Source organism: Neoarius graeffei, chromosome 26 (assembly GCF_027579695.1).
Source record: "Neoarius graeffei isolate fNeoGra1 chromosome 26, fNeoGra1.pri, whole genome shotgun sequence".
Lineage (NCBI taxonomy): Eukaryota > Metazoa > Chordata > Actinopteri > Siluriformes > Ariidae > Neoarius > Neoarius graeffei.
In genome coordinates, this window is record NC_083594.1 from 41,646,668 (window position 1) to 41,669,988 (window position 23,321).

Below are 23,321 nucleotides of genomic sequence, written 5' to 3' on the forward strand. Positions count from 1 at the left end.
GACACAGATAACCATTCACACTCACATTCACGCCTACGGTCAATTTAGAGTCACCAGTTAACCTAACCTGCATGTCTTTGGACTGTGGGGGAAACCAGAGCACCCGGAGGAAACCCATGTGGACACGGGGAGAACATGCAAACTCCGCACAGAAAGGCCCTCATCGGCCACGGGGCTCGAACCCGGACCTTCTTGCTGTGAGGCGACAGCTCTAACCACTACACCACCGTGCCCCCCTCCCCCCAGAACTGTCACTCACTCAATGTTTTTTTCTTTTTCACACCATTTTGTGTCAACTCTACAGACGGTTGTGTGTTAAAACCCCAGGAGATCAGCAGTTTCTGAAATACTCAAACCAGTCCATTTGGCACCAACACCCATGCCACAGTGAAAGTCACACTTTGAGATCACCATTTTCCCCATTCTGACGTTTGAACATTGTGAACGTTAAAGTGCTGATGACATGTTTTTGACATCTTTGGCGATGTTTTATAACATAAAAAGTAATTCCCGATGATCCATATATTAATTCACGAAGGCGCCTATTTTACAAGTTAGGATAAAAAACGCGGCTATTTGGGCAAATTTGACAGGGCTGCAGCACCCAGGAGACGAAGGAGGAGGAGGAGCTATATGACGTCAGCGAAAGAACCTTCCTCCTAACTTACCAGTTTGTTGTTGGTGCGACCGGTGTTCAGTTTATCATTATTAGTATTTTTATTAGACATTTTATATATATATATATATATATATATATATATATATATATATATATATATATAGTTATTATGCCTTCGCATTCTGTTGCCGGCTTTTGCTCCAAAACCCACAAGGATGGGGTAAGTTTATTCAAGTTTCCCAGAGATCCCGAGCTGCATGCGAAGTGGGTGAAGCAAGTCAGGCGCACTCGTGACAAGTAGGAGCCCTCACCAACATCCGTCCTGTGCTCTGAACACTTCGATTTGGATTGTTTTGACACCCTTCCCAGCTTAAAAGAATCTCTTGGGTGTTCAGTTCAGCTGTGTTATTACCATCAGCAGTGCCTGCACAGTGTTGCCAGATTGGGAGGTTTCATGTTTTGGGCTGGAAAACGTCAGCAGTATCTGGCAACAGATACTGCTGACGTTTTCCAGCCCAAAATATGTTCAAAACCCACCAAAATGCACTTGAAACCGCCCAACTGGGCGGGAAACCTCCCAATCTGGCAACACTGCCAGTATTCCGGAGGGGGTCTACTAGTAGCTATGCCGGATCCAAAGACAGTCCTCCTGTCAGAACATGTGTTGTGAAACGACATAAGATAAAGGTACGCAGAGCTAGAGATTCTACATGATAATCATAAATGTAATCATAAAGTCGGCGTGATATCAGTCATGTATTTGCTTGTGAAAGCTTGCGGCTTTCATGTAACTGCCGCCTAGCAACGAGAGGCAAAGGGTAAAGAGGGTAGGCTATCATAGATTCTATTCGGAAGAGATCAACACAATTCTAGACTCCCAGAAGAGGAAGCGCTAGCACTAGAGAGTTCACCGGCATTTTCATGCGCCATTTCCATTGAGTAGAACCAGAGTAGAACAGCCAGTGAACCGCAGCATGTTCTTCCGCTGACGTCACAACATGGCCGCGAGCCACGGACCCAGTTTTCTTGTGCTGTGCAATTAAAAGTTGGATATTCGCGTAACAACAGCTTCTTTTCACGTAATTATAACAGAAATCTAACATGTTTGCCATGTTGTATAGCTTATTTAAGAAATTGCATAAAGTCATGTTCGTGTCATCAGCCCTTTAACTGAAGCTCTTGATTTGTATCTGCATGATTTGATGCATCGTGCTGCTGTCAAGGGATCGGCTGATTAGAGAACAGCATAAAACAGCAAGCGTATGGGTGTACCTAATAACGAGGCTGGCGAGTGTATACAGTGATGTAATGATGTGGCTGTACAGTGGCTCTCTAGCTCATGGAAAAGCAAACCAGTTCATAGAAGGTTTGCAAGTTGAACCAGTTCCAAAGAGCACTAGCACCAGCCCAGAACTAGCACCTGGTTCATGTTGGTGGAAAAGGGGTATCAGAGGGCTTCCTGTCAAGGGTACTAGATTGAACCTAGAGTGAAAAGCATAGCTCGTACCCTTAACCTGAGCTACTGCTCTGAAGTCATCCATAAACAGAAGTATATCAGCTCAATTTTTGAACTGTCACATTACATGGTGTACATGAGATAATAGATAAGATGACTAGTATTACGTACACTACAAAAAAAGTACATTTTACGAAACTGTTTTGCCATTAAGGCAATAAATCAGAATCAGGTTAATTTTCTGCTTATGCATAGCCATTGGCAAGGACTACATTAATAAGAGAGATCCTCTGAGATAGCATTAAAGCATGAAGCCTTGTCAATCTTTATTGGCCAGGTAGATGCTAAAGGCTTAGCCAGACAAAGAGGCAATCTTTAATCTATTACACCATGTGCCGAAAATAGACTTTTCCAATGTGTGTGACTGTGAATTGGTGAGTCCTCTGAGCATAAGGATGCCATTACTGTAATTAATATTCAAGTTTAGGTGGTCTCTCTCATTTGTTTGAATAATGGCTGTTTCAGAAACAGGTCATTTAGCTTCCTATGTTCAAAAGTTTGCAAAGTCTCTTGGTGGCCAATTTCTTCTTGGTGCCTCTGTCATTCAGACAACAGAACTCGGAACAGAGCAAGCCAGTGTGACTGAATTTGCACTTCCTGCCATTTTTGACTTGGTCCATCACATGATCAAAACATCAGGTTGATACTTTGACTCTTAATTGTCACGCTATTAGGATGCACAGCCTTTAGTGTGGCGGTATATACTAACTTCCACCACATACACACACTCCTGGGACTAAACATCGCACTGAGTAGCAGGACAAACCTACTCCTCAGCCTTTTTTTTTCATCCATTCTTTACTCCCCCCTTCATTGGGGAGTCAATTATAATCATCTTCATTTGTGGAGAACGGAGGAGGCAATCCCCAGCTGACTGCACACTCACTCACACCTAATGAGCACATGTTAAATGGCTCCTGTGTTTCTCTGTGGCTACATGTGTATGCAAATATGCTATTCATCCACGCTTTACGTTTGTGTCCCATAGCCATTGGATTTGATTAGAGCCCCTGTTTAATATTTATACCCCACCCTGTAAACTGGCGGCCACCCCATTTTCTCTTCAAGCCCACGAACGGTCCTTTGAGATATTCTGTTTTGGCAATATACTATCCTCACGGTTCCTACAAATTGTTTTGATGGCCCTAGTCTCCTTAGAGCCACTCCAAAAGGAGAATGGAGTTTGAACTATACTCCCTCCTGGGCTTATTCTTGATGTCGGACAGGGAATTATGCATGTGTTTGTGGGGAAAGGAAGGACGGGGGTGCAAAGTTGACAGGTAGCTGACAGATAGCCGTGACCTTCTTACAGAAGCCAGGGTGTTTGTACACACTCAAGCATGATGAGCTTTCTCAGGCTGACACATTCAATAACAAAATACACTCACTTTTTTCATTCAGCAGGATTAGCCTGGATTTAAGGTGGCTTTTTTTATTCCATGTTTGGGTGCGTTAGATATTAATGCAGGTTTCAGTGTAAACACTGGCTGTTTGTGAAGCTGTATTTGTTAAACAGATGTTCTGCCCCGGTTCTTTGCTCTTCAGAGCTTCTGGACTTGAAAGGGCATGTGAGACATGGAAGTCTCAAAGGAGTGATGTGGGTTTGTGCAATTTACTGACTCTGCTGGCCTCCTTAAAATACTAGTAGTAAATTAAAATTGAAAATGAAAAACATATTTCAAGCGTAAAGAAAGATATTACACAATTATAGAATATATATGTATATCTAAAAAATAATGATGAATCATTAACATGTCCTTAACATTGACCATCTGTGATTTGACTCATCGGAGCCACACCCATGGAGATGAGGTGAGGTGATTTCGTCTCATGACTAACACACTGACCTGTGTCTCACCTTACCATAACCACAATCCCCACCCACTCAGGATAGTGTGTGTGTGTGTGTGTGTGTGTAGTGCACATCAATCTGGATCACTCTAGGTGAAACTCCGTTTATTATTATTATCTCATCTCATCTCATTATCTCTAGCCGCTTTATCCTTCTACAGGGTCGCAGGCAAGCTGGAGCCTATCCCAGCTGACTACGGGCGAGAGGCGGGGTACACCCTGGACAAGTCGCCAGGTCATCACAGGGCTGACACATAGACACAGACAACCATTCACACTCACATTCACACCTACGGTCAATTTAGAGTCACCAGTTAACCTAACCTGCATATCTTTGGACTGTGGGGGAAACCGGAGCACCCGGAGGAAACCCACGTGGACACGGGGAGAACATGCAAACTCCGCACAGAAAGGCCCTCGCCAGCCCCGGGGCTCGAACCCAGGACCTTCTTGCTGTGAGGCGACCGCGCTAACCACTTCACCACCGTGCCGCCCTATTATTATTATTATTCCTGTGATGACCTGGCGACTTGTCCAGGGTGTACCCCGCTTTTCGCCCGTAGTCAGCTGGGATAGGCTCCAGCTTGCCTGCGACCCTGTAGAAGGATAAAGCGGCTACAGATAATGAGATGAGATGAGATGAGATTATTATTATTATTATTTGCTCTTTCTCTGAATATGTGTTGGGCGGCCTCTTTTAAAACGTGGCCTTCCATCAATCCAGCTCTCTGGTGTTTAGGCAACAGTCAAGCTAGAGGCTCAGGGGAGTAGCTCAGACCTTATCAATCTCACACTGTGCAAACACAGGCTACTTCGATCTTATCAGCACTCTAACTCAGAGCACACACACAAGCACGCATGCACACACACACACACACACACACACACACACACACACACACACACACACACACAAATGCACACATTAAACCTGGTTCCACATTCCATCCTGTGCTGTTTACCTGCCTGTATTTCTGCATGTGGTGTACATGTGTAGCTGAAACATGATGTAGATTCTGATTTTGAAATATATTTAAAATAAATAACATTGGGGGCGGGCGGCACGGTGGTGTAGTGGTTAGTGCTGTCGCCTCACAGCAAGAAGGTCCGGGTTCGAGCCCCGTGGCCGGTGATGGCCTTTCTGTGTGGAGTTTGCATGTTCTCCCCGTGTTCGCGTGGGTTTCCTCCGGGTGCTCCGGTTTCCCCCACAGTCCAAAGACATGCAGGTTAGGTTAACTGGTGACTCTAAATTGACTGTAGGTGTGAATGTGAGTGTGACTGGTTGTCTGTGTCTATGTGTCAGCCCTGTGATGACCTGGCGACTTGTCCAGGGTGTACCCTGCCTTTCGCCCGTAGTCAGCTGGGATAGGCTCCAGCTTGCCTGCGACCCTGTAGAACAGGATAAAGCGGCTACAGATAATGAGATGAGATGAGACAAATAACATTGGCAGGACTTGGACAGTAAAAACCCACCTCATTGAATTATGGTGGCCATCAGAGGTTATCTAGATTAGTTAGGCAGCTAGCTAAACTTCCATTTCCTAGCTAACTGGACCGTTCACAAAAAGACAACACAATTTTAATATAACGATATCCTGATTAGCTTTACCTTGTTGGCAAAAAAAAAAAATCTTTGTTATCATAGTTATCTTAGTTACCAAAGTTAGTTTATTGAGCTAGCCTTTGTACAAATATTGTTATCGACACTTATCTTACATTACATAAACTTCTGACGGTGATTTACCCAAAACCATTGCTAACTCAATGATGAAGCAGAATCAGCTTATTTTTTAATGTAAGGGTGAACAATAACCCAAAGAGTTTGGCAGTTTATAGAATTATGCATCACAGAAGAGCGTAACTACATCACACAGATTAATTCCCCTTTCATTCAACAGATTTTTCCATCTTTTAGAGCAATTCCAAGATTTATTACAGTGTCTTGCAAAAGTATTCATCCCCCTTGGTGTTTGTCCTGTTTTGTCGCATTACAAGCTGGAATTAAAATGAATTTTTGGAGGTTTAGCACCATTTGATTTACACAACATGCCTACCACTTTTAAGTTGTTTTTTTTTTTATTGTAACACATACAATATTTAAGATGAAAAAACAGAAATCTGGAGTGTGCATAGGTATTCACCCCCTTTCATATGAAACCCCTAAATAAGAGCTGGTCCAACCAATTCACTTCATAACTCACATAATTAGTTGATTAAGATCCACCTGTGGGTGGTAAAAGAGAGCAACTGGACTTGCTTGAAGATTCTTGAAGACGTTTCACCTCTCATCCGAAAGGCTTCTTCAGAACTGAAGAAGCCTTTCGGATGAGAGGTGAAGCGTCTTCAAGAATCTTCAAGCAAGTCCAGTTGCTCTCTTTTACCACCCACAGTTTACCATGACCTGGATGACTGAGAATCTTCACAGACAAGATCCACCTGTGCGCAATCAAAGTGTCACATGATCTGTCACATGATGTCTGTATAAATCAACCTGCTCTGGAAGGAGCCTGACTCTGCAACACTACTAAGCAAGCAACATGAAAACCAAGGAGCCTCCAAACAGGTCAGAGACAAAGTTGTGGAGGAGTATAGATCAGGGTTGGGTTATAAAAAATATCCCAAACTTTGAGTATCCCAGGGAGCACCATTAAATCCATTATAGCAAAATGGAAAGAATATGGCACCACTACAAACCTGACAAGAGAAGGCCGCCCACCAAAATTCACGGAGCGGACAAGGAGGGCATTAATCAAAGATGCAACAAAGATACCAAAGATAACACTGAAGGAGCTGCAAAGATCCACAGCGGAGATGGGAGTATCTGTCCATTGGACCACTTTAAGCCGTACACTCCACAGAGTGGGGCTTTATGGAAGAGTGGCCAGAAAAAGTAACTGCTTAAAGAAAAAAAATAAAACATGTTTGGAATTTGCTCAACAGCATGTGGCAGACTCCCCAAACACATGGAAGAAGATTATTTGGTCAAATGAGACTAAAATTGAACTTTTTGGCCATCATGGGAAATGCCATGTGTGGCACAAACTCAACGCCCTGAGAACACCATTCCTACAGTGAAGCATGGTGCTGGCAGCATCATGCTGTTGGGATGTTTTTCATCTGCAGGGACAGGAAAGCTGGTCAGGACTGAAGGAAAGATGGATGGCACTAAATACAGGGCAATTCTGGAGGAAAACATTTTTGTGTCAGCCAGAGGTTTGAGACTGGGATGAAGGTTCACGTTCCAGCAGGACAATGACCCTAAACATACTGCTAAAGCTACACTGAAATGGTTTAAAAGGAAATATTTAAATGTCTTGGAATGGCCTAATCAAAGCCCAGACCTCAATCCAATTGAGAATCTGTGGCATAACTTGAAGATTGCTGTACACCAACATGACCCATCTAACTTGAAGGAGTTGGAGCAGTTTTGCCTTGAGGAATGGGTAAAAATCCCAGTGGCTAGATGTGCTTAGCCAATAGACATACCCCAAGAGACTTGTAGCTGTAACTGTAGACTTTAGGGGGTGAATACATATGCACACTCCAGATTTCTGTTTTTTTTTCATCTTAATTATTGTTTATGTCCCAATAAAACAACAATTTAGCACCTTTAAAGTGGTAGGCATGTTGTGTAAATGAAATGGTGCTAACCCTCCAAAAATCCATTTGAATTCCAATGTGACAAAAACAGAATACTTTTGCGATACACTGTACAAACCTAGCATCTTGCATAACAGGATTTCAAAATAGAACCAATTATGCTTGCATTACTAACTTTATTCTTCAGTAGCATGGCTCATTCAAATTGTTAAAAGATTCTGACCTTTTTCAATTTTAAATTGTGTCATAAAACCAAGAACATAACTGCGCCACTCATCTAACGTTCAGCACAAGCAAGTTCTTTTTTGGAGCTCACGGATTCCAGAAGGGTCGTCTGGAAAAGTGGGTGTGGAGGAGTGGAAGACAGAGGAGCCTCCTCAACGGACGAAATAAACACTGACATGATAAACAGTGAGATCATTCTTCAATGTACCTTCCATACACACACATCAAACACACAGACATATTTAGTATCTGTGAGAGTAGTTAGTTCAAGTTTGTGCACAGACACAGTACACTGTGTGATGCTATGAACTGCATTTCTTTTAAAGGGGGCCAAAATTTTTGAATTCACATCTGTAGTGTCTTAATCGAATATCTATGTGTATTTCTATTATGATGTGGAACTTAAGTCTCTACAAAGGATTTTTCACACACACACACACGACTATCCCATCAGTGGAAAATCCCTCTCTCACTCTTTCTCGTATGTCCCTTAGGAAATGAGTCATTTTGAGCAGTAGGCGAAGTCTTGCTAAACAAAACTGATATCACTTAGTGTTTACTTTGCGTTTATTTCTCAAGATCAAACCTACAATTTATTAAACTTGGTTAACTAAAAGTTACATTTTCATTTCTTCATTCAATATAAAACATACTGCCTGTATACCCTTCCATGTTTAAAAAAAAGATAAAAAAATAACTAATGCGTCTGAGTGGCTTACACCAATAATTGTAGTAAATCATAAAAAACACTTGTGACAGATGAAGGGTACAGAATATGCTAATTTATCAACGTTGTGTGTATTATATGGCTTTGAAGTATTACCATCATTAAAGCAAAATGTGAGCTATTATGCTTGTGTGGATGAATTGATATTCCATTGAGTTGCTGACTGATAATTTAGAAACAAAACACAACATGGTGGGTGGACATGCATTTGTCTTTGAGAGTGCTGCATTAAGAAGCATGAGCATGGCATGAACAAAAACCCACAAGCCCAAAACCACTGTCAAAGCATCAGAAGGTAGGGCTGGATTTCATCTAGAGACCCAACAAGCAAGCCTTGGGCGACTGTCCACACTTTACAAAGAGGAACAGGAGGAGACCTTCTGAAAGAGCGCAGAAGAAAGGTATGCCAGGTGAAGCCTTTCTGACATTAACTCAGCATCAGTAGCTCAATGAACGTAGCTGCTGGGAAGTAATGAAACCTGTATGAGCAACCGCACAAAGGTAGGGTGTGGAAAGCAGAGAACTCTGATCTTTAAAAACCTGATCTTTGTTTTCTTTTCAAAGCAGCCAAACAAACCACTCACCCGCAAAGCACCTGGACACACTTACAAACTAGATATGCGTAACAGATGACAGAGATAAACAAGCCAGATACAGTATGTGGACTATAAGCACATACTAGACCAGTATATACAGCATGTACTAAATGCATGCACAGTAATTACAACAGCTGGGAGGTCACAGTGAAAAGTGCTAATGTTTTGCATGATAAACACAGTGGCAGCACAGTGGTACAGCAGGTAGCATTAAAACGTTGCACAGGAAAACACTTTGGTAATTTTTTTTAAAAACATAAACCATGATTGCTTCTGTAGCAGTTCCTCTCTTACAGATTTCTGGGGTTGTCAAGTGCATTTATCGAAACTATTTACCTGAAGGCAGCTCATTGAGAAACAGAAGCCTTTTCACAGGCTTTCAAAGGCCTTTCATTTCATTTACTGTCTCTGTTCTTATTAGTGACGGGATGATGTGGTAAAAACAGGATATTTAAAAGGTAACTGTTGTTGCCATTCAGCCATGTTTGCTGCTCTAGTCCTGGATATGACCTTAGATTGCTACCAGTGGTGAGCCTCAGGTCCGGGAGGATTTGAGTACTGGGGAAAGTGGAGCTACCACTTAAGCATCATTGCTCCCAGGTCCACTCTGACCTGGAGTGGTAGCACCTGCCTGGGTTCCAGCTATGGGTTAAATAGTACAGTACATCACCAATAAGGCACCAGCAGCAGCACGATTTTTTGGTCCAATGTGGCAGATGAACCCAACAGGGTCAATGGTACATCACCAGATGGCATGCGGAAGAGCCACTCAAATGGCCAACGAATGGCATCACTCGGCAAGTCAGTTGTCACTGCAGGGCAACTTCCATACCCGTCAGGTCTGTGGCACTTTTGTGCACCACTTGGCATCAGGTCTGGAGGTCCAGAGAGACAACACGATGGGGGCATGACATTGTTTGTCTTACCTTACTGTGCAAGGCGCTTCATTAGGAAAGGAGAATAGTATGCAAGAGCTCACAAGGCCAGACATTCTGTGGCGGCTCAGCCAGGCTGTTTGCGCCACCGGTGCGGGCGACTCTGTTGCTCTGGTCTAGGTCTTCTGGCCCATCTGCGTTTCTGTGCATCCAAATGAAGCAGTCAGCATCGTTAGCGATAGATAGCCAATGACGACGATGTTTGCTGCTTAACTGGCCCTTTATAAGCAAGGACATTTATGTAGCCAAACCTTTGCAAACCTTAGTTGAATATACTGTATGCAAAGTAGTTATGAAAACACCTGGCGCCGAGACCTGGAGGCGGACATCAAGAAGGGTGCAGCTGGAATGACTGGCCCAGGATCATGATGCCTGGAGAGCTCTTGTTGGTAGCCTATGATATGACAATAGGTAGAGATGAGATAATGAACATAGTTATGAATTTTGTGTGTTTTGAAAGAGCTTGTACTTGACCTAAACGTGATGGAACTAGAAGGGCACTTGATATAGTGCAAACCGCTGCCCAGCCATATATTTGGATTTGCATCAAAATCTAATCAATTGTTCCTTGGTCCATGGCCCACCTTTCCTCACAATTTCATCAAAATCTATTCACTGTGTTTTAAGTTACGTTGGGAACAGACAAACAGAGGTGAAAACATAACCTTGGCAGAGATAAAACACTGCCAAGGTTAATCTGTTCAGTACGCAAAGTATTTGTTATACAACAAACTTGGCAGAGATAAAACACTACATTTCAAGTATGTTGTTTTACTAAGAAAGAAAAAAAGAAAGAAAGCACAACTTTATTCATCACACATTTGTGAAATTCCTCTCTGCATTTAACCCATCTGAAGCAGTGAACACACACATACCCAGAGCAGTGGGCAGCCATGCTAATAGCACCCAGGGAGCAGTTGGGAGTTAGGTGCCTCGCTCAAGGGCACCTCAGTCCAAGGCCGCCCCATATTAACCTAACCGCATGTCTTTAGCTAGTAAATGTAAGATAAACCAGTTATCATTGTGAATAAGAAACCAAATGTTAGCTTATACAGTACTAGCTAGCACAATTAAGTAAAAAAACTAAGTAGCATAATAATGGAATGTTATAAGACCCCTTGATACTGTGTTTAAGACATGGCCATTCATTTATCTAGCTAGCAGCTTGTGTGGGAGGAAAACCTATAATGTTACTAATAATATGAATACATATAATGTATAGCATACAGAAATATCACAGAGGCTTCCTGTTTACTTTGTGTTTCCTGCTTTTCTTCTTTGCGGTTCCAGCTCTGCCTTGACCACTAACAGCCTTGCTAATGCGCATTACTCAGGACATACAGTATGTATATTTTATATCTATTTATACATTGCCTCTTGCATGTCTTTAGACTGAAATTTGGTTGCTATCCATGTCACCTAATTCTCAAATTTTCTCGTCCTTTGAGTTATTCCAGATCCCTGGCACTTTGGTGTTTGTCTAATCCTGACCTTAGCATGTCTATTTGGTTTATGAGTAGGCCTATGGATTTTCCCACTATGGGTTCTGAACAAGTTCACGGGAAATGCCTGAATAAATAGACTTGGGACATGACATCCCACTGAGTCTGGCTCACAAACATTACAAAAAAACACTTTATTATTTGGTTCCTCCTCCATCTAAATAAAGGTCCATTATCCTCCACTCAATACTGCATCAACAAAGAGGAATTGATAATAATATAAAGAGAGCTTTCCAACAAGCAGGACAGTAACAAATGCAAGCCACATGGTCACACTAAGACTACGTTCACACTGCAGGCTGAAGTGACTCAAATCCGATCTTTTCGCCCATATGTGACCTGTATCCGATCTTTTATTGACAATATGAACGACACAGATCCAATTTTTTCAAATCTGACCCAGGCCGTTTGGATATGTGGTCCTAATTCCGATTCCTATCCGCTCTTTTCATATGCGACTTCAGTCTGAACCGCCAGGTCGCATTCATCCGACTTACACGTCATCAACAAGCCACAAACGTCACTATTCTGTGCTGAAGTAGGCGGCGGGTCTCTCAAAAAAAGTTACAACAACATGGCGCATAATCACGGGCGCAGATAGAGGGTGGGACGGGTGGGATTTGTCCCACCCAGATTTAAATTCACTTCGTTCGGTCCCCCCCACTTTGCATAAGGCAAACCTCATGGAAAAATCAAAAGACTAATTACCATTCGGTTTATTGAGGTGCACAGCAGTACATAGTTGCAACAACTCACATAAAACAAAACAAAGACTGATATTCGGTTGGTTGAGCTGTGCAGACTGCACAGGTTGCGAGCTCGAGCTTGGTTGCTATAGTAACCCACAACAAGTTTGACAGGCATATCGGGGTTGGGGTTGGTTTGCTGGCAGCTTTGTCCCCCCCAGTTTTTTGTCCCCCCCAGTTCAAAAAACGTATCTGCGCCCCTGCGCATGACATCAATGCGAGGGACGCTTCGGGCTGTGAAGGTTCTGAATCTTCTCAATGGAAGGACGCAGAGGTTAGGGAGCTGATTTCCATTTGGGGGGATGCAGCTATTCAAGCTAGATTGGATGGGTCATACCGCAACCGGGCGGTTTTACTTCCGTAAACACTGGCCATGCTCACTGCGTGTGACGTCGTCGTATCCTGCAATGCGCATGCGGAACACTTTTAGGTCGCTTTTCGTTCATACTGAGGATCACATACAAGTCGCATATATTTGTTAATGTGAACGACCTCACAAAAAAATCGGATTTCACAAAAAAATCGGAATTGAGCATTAAGCCTTGCAGTGTGAACGTAGCGTTAGTCTGTAGTTTTGGAATGTGTTTTTTTTTTTTTCCTTCCCTAAATTGCATTGATTTGCACTTAGGGTGTAAAGCAATGCCAATGTCTGAATCTGTTCAGTGCTCCAAGTATTTGTATCTGTATTCAGATTTAGACCCCGTTTACACATAGCCGGGTATCTATAAAAACGGATATTTATTTATGTGGTTGCACCCATCATTTACACGTAAACGGAGGTTTCAGTCACTGAAAACGGCTGCTTTCGAAAACTCCGGGCAAAGTGGAGATTTGTGAAAACTCCGTTTTCATGCCTGCGTGTAAATAGTGGAAAACGGAGTTTTCTCCATGTTATGGGGAAAACGAAGTTTTAGCATTGTGATTTGACGGTCCCTCCTCCTTGGCTTTCAGATCTCTGGTTGGCTTTCTATTTGTTTGACATGTTTTTGACAGCCTTCCCTGGCTGTTTTTGAGCATTGTGTAAACCATGGGCGCCGCCAGGGGGGGAAAGGTTAGAACAATTCTAGGGGCCCAGCACTGCCATGGGGCCCTTTAAGGAGCTGATAATATGCTTTTAATGATTTTAATAAGACTTTTGAAATAACAACAATGCAATATTCCATCTGGTAAAATGAGCTAATTGAACAAGGTTGTCTATTTCTTGAGTTCTTCAACATATTGTCATTTAACCCTCCCCCTTTTGCGAAATGGTACGGTCCAGTTCTGGTAGAAGTGCGATGCGTTAAATCTGTGTGCTGATCAGTGCAACGCTACTTGCTGCTGTGTCGCGGTGCAGCAGCCAGCCAGCCAGCAGTGGAGCGCGTACAGTCTATGATCGCTAAATATGAAGAGTGGCTGTCAAAAACATAAAGAAAGCTGAGAGGGACCGGAGAGGCAGTCAACTGGTCACTCAGTTTTTCCCAAAGAAAGGTAGCTATCGCTCACATGTGTGTTCAAAATATTAGCGAATGGTAAATGAACAGTATGAACATGGCTGGATTAGCCTATCAAGAGAACACTTTTACAGTTTGTACAGTGACATTTTTTCCATTTTAATAACTGAACTGACTTGTGTGATAAACAAGATGAAATATTACGTTATGCTGGTGCTAATAACTAGCGCTAATAACCAGTTTCATAACTAATGGGGTGCCCTAAATATGCACAGATTCAGCCTCAGGGGGACCTCCGCCCTACCAAACCACTGAACCCCCCTTTGGAGAAGGAGGTAAGCAGCAATACAACCCATAAATGCTTTAGGATTGAAGTTTTTAATGAGCGAGCGCCATATACAGTTTGCTTGATTAAAGTGTTGCTAATAACGGACACCAGTCAAGTGTTTGACATGGTTACGTGTGTGGAATGTTCACACGTTCTAAACCATTGGTTTCAAATTGAGGAGCTGGAGAAAACTTTTTCTATGATTTATTAGCAGTCACATCACACATTTCACTACCAATTGTCCTAGCACAAGAAGGCATGTGGCAAAATCTTGAATTTTCATTTGTGATTGTAAATGCACCAGAATTAGTCACTGACCAGTTTTCATCTAATCCCTGGTAGGTTAATACATAAAATGTAATAACAAAGTCACAAACTCAAGGTCCATGGGCTATCAAAAGTCAAATAATGACAATAGTGCAATTGTGACGAGGGTGGGCAAAGTTGGGGGGCCCAAAATTCTAATCTTTCATGGGGCCCAAAATTTCTGGTGGCGCCCCTGGTGTAAACGGAATTATTTTCTAGTACGGGGAGGAGAAGATACCCGTTTTCATAAATACCCGGCTACGTGTAAACGAAGTATTAAACCCAAAATGGGCGTGGCCTATAACAAAACATTGAAATTACTGTTACAATGGTTCGAAAACCAAGCTGTAGAAATTCCATCACTATCAGCATAGTGTGTAAGTTCTAGTTCTGACAATTCCTCAACCTCAGCCACATCTCTCGAGTTCATATTTGGTCTCAAATAGAAATGTGCATTGTACTGTTTCTTTTCTTCATCTTTTTCTTTTAAATCTCACTTATACATATGATTTTTGTTTGTTGCTGCCTTTGCTATTTTCTCAGTTAAACCAACACAACCCTTATAAGACAGTTACTAAGGATCAGTGAATGAACGCTTAATGAACATAGTCTTTCTTTGTCCCGCAAGCTGCATATCTGACTGCTTGCACACAGTCTTGATGTATTCCTCTTGTCTTAATCAGACGTCCTGTGATGTCCTTACCATGCTGGTAAGCTTTCTCAAATAAATAAATAAATAGTGCGCCTCTTATTTATTTCTGTATTTGTATCTGTTTAACTGTATTTGTTTATCTAACAGTAATCTCATAATTATGTTAATTCCGAATAATGTACTCATATTTGGTTACATCACTAATTTGCACTGCTGTGTTCCAGCTCTAATGTTAATTGGGAAAGGCCTTCACAGCCCATCACACTGAGCAATTATTTACACAAATATTATTATTTTCTTAAATTGTATACTTGTTCCAGGGAATCAAGCATTCGCAATACAAGAATCAGGTATATATGTTCAGGGTTGCTATAAATTACATTTTACATAGCAAACATCGTATTGGGTTGATTCAACTGCTCCTATTACCAGTGGGACAGCCATGGGTTTAACCTTCCACATGGTCTCTAGTTCCTTTTCAGTCTCTGGTATTTGTTCAGACTCTCATATTCCTTCCTTTCCTGAAGATCCTGTCACTCGGGGTTGTCGCTACTGATGTTTTCTGCTGCTTATCTATCATTGCAATGTCAAGTTGGTTTGCTATTACTTGTTTATCTGTTCAGATCTGGATGTCCCACAGGAACTTGGCTTTTTTACCTACTCTATGTGGCCCCTATCATTTGGACCATATACAGTATTGTGTACTTGTTAACTATTCCTCTTAGTTCATGCAGTTCTGACCTGCATCTTGCTCCTTCCTACTAGGTGATGGCTTGTCTCAGGACCTACTTTGCAATGCACCTTGGGTTATGTCTGATATGGTATACATTAGCTTTAACTGATTTAATCTTGTGCTGCTACAGTTGGTGCTATCCGACAACTCTGTCTTTTCAGTCACTGGTAGGATTTCCCCATTTCATTCAACTCTGATAAGGGCTGTCCTATTATGTTACAGTCTCTGTTTCCACATCCTCTATCTATTTGAGCTATTTTCTAAGCAGCTCCCCCTTGGCAGTTACTGATTGGATGTTCTTCTGTTTTTTTTTTTCCTCCTGGCTTACATCTGATTGCAGGATCACACTGACCACACTTCTCTAGTTTGAATCCCATCCCAAAATCTTGCTGTCGATATTGGTCAGGTGGATCAATAAGCCAGTGTTATACCACACAGTTGGAAGCACATAATTGTCTGGTATATGCTGTAGCTTTAGGATTTCTCTCCACTGGAAATAAGGAGCCTAGACCAAACATCTTCCAGCATGATAATGCCCCTGTAGATAAAGAGAGGTCCACAAAGACATGGTTTGTCTAAGTAGGTGTGGAAGAAATCCAGTGGCCTGCACAGAGCCCTGAGCTCAACCCCTCTGAACACCTTTGGAATGCACTGGAATGCCAAAGGCATGCCAGTCCTCCTTGCCTAACATGAATACCTGACTTCACTAATGCTCTTGTGGCTGAATGGGCAGAAATCCCCACAGTCATATTCCAAAATATAGTGTAAAACCTTCCCAGAATAGTGGAGGCTGTTGTAGCAACAAAGGCTTTGACAAACTTTGTAATGAGATGGTCAACAAGCACATGTGATTGTGATGGTCATGTATCTACATACTTTTGGCCACATGTTATATTTCTTCAACTTATTAAAGATCTATTTGAGGATATTAAGGACTCTATGGAACAGAAGTGGGGACACTACACCTCTGTGGTCCACACTGATCAGCCAGAAAATAATGACCACTGACAGGTGAATTGAATAACATTGATTATTATACATGCAGGACACTTTTTTCTCATCTCATCTCATTATCTCTAGCCGCTTTATCCTTCTACAGGGTCGCAGGCAAGCTGGAGCCTATCCCAGCTGACTACGGGCGAAAGGCGGGGTACACCCTGGACAAGTCGCCAGGTCATCATAGGGCTGACACATAGACACAGACAACCATTCACACTCACATTCACACCTACAGTCAATTTAGAGTCACCAGTTAACCTAACCTGCATGTCTTTGGACTGTGGGGGAAACCGGAGCACCCGGAGGAAACCCACGCGGACACGGGGAGAACATGCAAACTCCACACAGAAAGGCCCTCGCCAGCCCCGGGGCTCGAACCCAGGACCTTCTTGCTGTGAGGCGACAGCGCTAACCACTACACCACCGTGCCGCCGGACACTTTTTTGATGGAGTAAAAACATGTGTTCTATTCCCTTTTAGCAAGTTTCGTTCATTTGGTTTGATAGCATGCAATATTGTTAGCATATCGCTTATCCTATGTGTATTACGTCACTCTACCCAGTGGAGAATGAGCATTAAATATGGTTTACAATATTGCATGGTTGTCAAGACAACATGACGTCACACGTCAGAGCTGATGTGAATATTCAATGAGAAAGTTTTCTGCTGTGCATGCGCAGAAGCATTTCTTTGTTCGCCAGTGGCACCTGCAGTAAACTGTCGCAGTGAATTGAAAATGCTATAAGATGCGTATTACATGTAAAACTTCCACGCTAGCGAGCGGCTGTGACAATTTGTAAACAAACATGGACTCCAGAATTGTTCTATCCAATGTGTATGTATAATAATAATAATAATAATAATAATAATGGCTTTTTTTGTGGTATATCAGATATATTTCATTCAGCTAGCGTGATATTGAACTAACCTTCGACTCGTTCAATATCATGGAACTGAATGGAATATACCTGATATACCATGAAAAAAACAAGCCAATATTATTTAATTATCCCATTACAATGGCACCTGTCAAGGGGTGGGATATATTAGGCAGCCAGAGAACAATCAGTTCTTGAAGTTGATGTGTTGGACGTAGGAAAAATGGGCAAGTGTAACCATCTGAGTGACTTTGACAAGGGCCAAATTGTGATGGCTAGATGACTGGGTCTGAACATCTCCAAAATGGCACATCTTGTGGGGTGTTCCCAGTCTATAGTGGTTAGTACCTACCAAAAGTGGTCCAAGGAAGGACAACCGGTGAACCGGTGACAGAGTCATGGGTGTCGAAGGCTCATTGATTCACATGGGGCACAAAGGCTAGTCCACATGGTCCAATCCAGCAGAAGAGCTACTGTAGCACAAACTACTGATAAAGTTAATGCTGACATGTTTCTGTTTTAGCCAGCATTAACTTTTTCAGCCATTTGTGCTACAGTAGCTGTGGAAATTCACACAAAAAAAAGTATATATATGGAAGATTCTGAGTTCTTTCCTAAATAGTTGTTAATAAATTAGTGGCTCATTCAGGGTGTACCCCTGCTTTGCGCCTAGTGTTCTTGGGATAGGCTCTGGATTAACCACAACCCTGAAGGAATGATTGGTGTATCTGGATATTCTGGATATGTAACATCAAATGAACGTCATATGACTCACTGGTGAATTCAAGAGAAAATGATGGGAGAAAAAAACAAACAAAAAATATCACAGTATTACCCATAAAAACATGATCATTATAGTGGAACTCTAGCAGACACCCAGGCCTTTTCAAAGGCACAAACCAAATGTGATTGCTAAATATTGGTCATTAGTTCACTGAGGTGCGGCGATGTTGCAAGGACTGAGTATACTGTATATCACTACTATGTAACTAATTCCATATTCGTGAACAGGTATGGTTTAGTCAAGGGTCAGTGTCAGCAGTAGTATTTTAGCTTTAGCTAGTAGGTTGTTTTAAAAAATATATCACTTGTACCAAATGCAATATCAATAGCACAATTTGGTGAACTTTGTGTGGTCTACAGAGAACGTGTGAGTGTGTATGAGTGAAATATGTACTCTGAGAATCAGAGAGGGAATGTGAGCCATAATAAAAGAGAGCAGTGGTGTGGTATGGTATGGTGACCTCCATGAAAAGACTCTTCAAACTGGCCCATTCTGTCTCTCGCCTTCACTGGCCTGTCTATCAATAGAATAAATTCAGAGATGAATGTCGAGGGCCTTGGGTTCAAACCGGCAGGTTTAATTTCACATTCTATAATTTGGGCCCGTCTGTAGAGGTTGTCAGCCACCACACTTGCCCTTTTTTAGACGCTGGCCGGCTGCTAAATAGCGCTCATCCCCTGTGCCTGGGTCAGCTCCCAGCTCCCGGCTCCCACTTTCACACTCTTTGTCCTTGTCGCATGCTTGTGCTCAATTGCTTTCTCTCACATTTCATCACTGGCCCATTACTACGATTCCTCTCGGGTTTCCATTTCAAAACTAGTTTCTTTTTCTGCCACTGATCTCCATCCCCCCTATTTTGTTGTGGTTAAGGGAACACGGCATGGCCCATGGTGCTTAGGTGGTAATGGAGAGGAATAGTGCAACTACTCAGTTCTTCAGAGTAAAAAAAAAAGAGAAGCTAAAATTGATGAACAAGAATCAAATCCCTGTATATTCATCACATTAAAAAGGCCTCATTTTCTTCTCAATGTAGCAATAGCCCCAGATTAACTTTGATTAACAAATGTTGGTCACCTGAAGGTGTGTATGATGTGAGCCAGTAAAATGTGTCCTGAACAAAGTGGTCCAAATGGCACTGGTACCAACTGAACGTGTTGCAGAAAGTCAGGACTCATTCATCCAAACATAAAAAAAAAAAAAATGTCGATCTATAGGAAAGAAAACAGCTTTTGATTATGCAATAAAAAAAAAACTCATAAACTTTTTATGTGCCATTCAGTGACCAAGGACAAGGACACAGTTGAAAAGAAACATGCAGCAACCTCCTTTAGCCCCATATAAAATTATTTCTATTGCTTTCTACAAGTGTTTTTCTCAACATGTTGCTCTGTGCCAGAATATAAAGACTTGGTGATGAATGGCCACATTATGAACCATGTCTCTCTTTCACGACTTCTATTTATTTTCTTGTTATTTTTGCTTTGATGAGAACACAGCATTGACCTGAGGAAGCAGTGTGGGATGCTTCATGCCAAATATACAAGATACCCATGTAAAAAAAAAAAAAAGAAAAAAGAGGGGGTAAAAATCAATATCTTCAGCCCAATAGTTTTCACACTGCAATTATCAAAAAAGGAAAAGGAACAAAAAAGTGGTTAGTGCTAACAATTGTTAATTTTGCTGACACAAGTTATGCACACAAAAGAGAAATATAAGGGGAAGACCAGGGCAGACAACATGTACTGGAAAGGTACAATATAAGCACACAAAAGAGAGCTGGGAACAACAACAACAACAACAACAACCTGCTTCATACCATGAGATACCAAAGTCTCTGGTTCCTGTCGATCTCATAACTGGTGGAATAGCATTCATTGTGGAAAAAAAAGCACAGTTTTCATTTAAATATCTCCAGTATTTTCATAAAACAATTCCATGAAGCCCATGTTCATAAACCATTATAACTGTGCTTATAAATCTTTGTGAATTAGTAATGATTCTACATGAGGATTTTTATAAACGCGAATAAACCCTCATAAGCTCTAATAAGTAAAGAATAAAACATGCCAAGGCATGCTGTTATAAGAAAATAATCCACAACAAGGTAGTGTGATGTTCAGTATCTTGCAAAAGTATTCATCCCGCTTGGTGTTTGTCCTATTTTGTTGCATTACAAGCTGGAATTAAAATGGATTTTTGGAGCGTTAGCACCATTTCATTTACACAACATGCCTACCACTTTAAAGGTGCAAATTGTTGTTTTATTGTGACAAAACAATAATTAAGATGAAAAAAAATCTGGGGGCAGCACGGTGGTGTAGTGGTTAGCGCTGTCGCCTCACAGCAAGAAGGTCCGGGTTCGAGCCCCGTGGCCGACGAGGGCCTTTCTGTGCGGAGTTTGCATGTTCTCCCCGTGTCTGCGTGGGTTTCCTCCGGGTGCTCCGGTTTCCCCCACAGTCCAAAGACATGCAGGTTAGGTTAACTGGTGACTCTAAATTGACCGTAGGTGTGAATGTGAGTGTGAATGGTTGTCTGTGTCTATGTGTCAGCCCTGTGATGACCTGGCAACTTGTCCAGGGTGTACCCCGCCTTTCGCCCATAGTCAGCTGGGATAGGCTCCAGCTTGCCTGGGACCCTGTAGAAGGATAAAGCGGCTAGAGATAATGAGATGAATGAAAAAATCAGGAGTGTGCATAGGTATTCATCCCCTCTCGTATGAAACCCCTAAATAAGAGCTGGTCCAACCAATTCACTTCATAAGCCACATAATTAGTTGATTAAGATCCACCTGTGTGCAATCAAAGTGTCACATGATCTGTCACATGATATCTGTATAAATCTACATGTTCTGGAAGGACCCTGACTCTGCAACACTACTAAGCAAGCAACATGAGAACCAAGGAGCCTCCAAACAGGTCAGAGACAAAGTTGTGAAGAAGTATAGATCAGGGTTGGATGATAAAAAATATCCCAAACTTTGAATATCCCACGGATCACCATTAAATCCATTATAGCAAAATGGAAAGAATATGGCACCACTACAAACCTGACAAAAGAAGGCCGCCCACCAAAACTCACAGACCGGGCAAGGAGGGCATTAATCAGAGATGCAACAAAGACACCAAAGATAACACTGAAGGAGCTGCAAAGATCCACAGCGGAGATGGGAGAATCTGTCCATAGGACCACTTTAAGCTGTACACTCCACAGAGCGAAGCTTTATGGAAGAGTGGCCAGAAAAAAAAAAACATTGCTTAAGAAACACATTTGGGGTTTGCCCAACAGCATGTGGAAGACTCCTCAAACACATGGAAGAAGATTCTTTGGTCAAATGAGACTAAAATTGATCTTTTTGGCCATCATGGGAAATGCCATGTGTGGCACAAACCCAACATCCTGAGAACACCATTCCTACAGTGAAGCATGGTGGTGGCAGCATCATGCTGTGGGGATGTTTTCCATCTGCAGGGACAGGAAAGCTGGTCAGGACTGAAGGAAAGATGGATGGCACTAAACACAGGACAATTAAAACCTGTTTGAGTCGGCCAGAGGTTTGAGGCTGGGATGAAGGTTCCTAAACATACTGCTAAAGCTACACTGGAGTGGTTTAAAGAGAAACATTTAAATGTCTTGGAATGGCCTAATCAAAGTCCAGACCTCAATCCAATTGAGAATCTGTGGCATAACTTGAAGATTGCTGTACACCAATGCAACCCATTTAACTTGAAGGAGTTGGAGCAGTTTTGCCTTGAGGAATGGGCAAAAATCCCAGTGGCTAGATGTGCTAAGTTAATAGAGACATACCCCAAGAGACTTACAATTGTAATTGCAGCAAAAGGTGGCGCTACAAAGTATTGACTTTGGGGGGTGAATACCTGTGCACACTCCAGATTTCTGTTTTTTCATCTTAATTATTGTTTGTGTCCCAATAAAACAACAATTTTCACCTTTAAAGTGGTAGGCATAGTGTGTAAATGAAATGGTGCTAACCCCCCCCAAATCCATTTTAATTCCAGCTTGTAATGCGACAAAACAGGACCAACACCAAGGGGAATGAACATTTTTGCAAGATACTGCAGCTCACCATTCAACCATGTTACTGTTACCACCCTGACCTGCATTATTTTCCTACAACAGCATGTCCTGAAGTATTTTATTCCTCTTATACAACAGTGATTTGCCAACGATCGGAATTTTCAATTCCTTAATGAATCACACTTTGTGCTTTATAAATGGTTCACATTTGCATTTCATGTTGTGGATTGTCAGAGTGTCAAGTTAGTTTCTGTAATCATTTACATTCTAGCAGCTACACTGGTGCTTGAAAGTTTGTGAACCCTTTCGAATTTTCTATATTTCTGCATAAATATGACCTAAAACATCATCAGATTTTCACACAAGTCCTAAAAGTACAGTAGATAAAGAGAACCCAGTTAAACAAATGAGACAAAAATATAATACTTGGTCATTAATTTATTGAGGAAAATGATCCAATATTACATATCTGTGAGTGGCAAAAGTATGTGAACCTCTAGGATTAGCAGTTAATTGGAAGGTGAAATTAGAGTCAGGTGTTTTCAATCAATGGGATGACAATCAGGCGTGAGTGGGCACCCTGTTTTATTTAAAGAACAAGGATCTATCAAAGTCTGACCTTCACAACACATGTTTGTGGAAGTGTATCATGGCATGAACAAAGGAGATTTCTGAGGACCTCAGAAAAAGCGTTGTTGATGCTCATCAGGCTGGAAAAGGTGACAAAACCATCTCTAAAAAGTTTGGACTCCACCAATCCATAGTCAGACAGATTGTGTACAAATGGAGGAGATTCAAGACCATTGTTACCCTCCTCAGGAGTGGTTGACCAACAAAGATCACTCCAAGAGCAAGG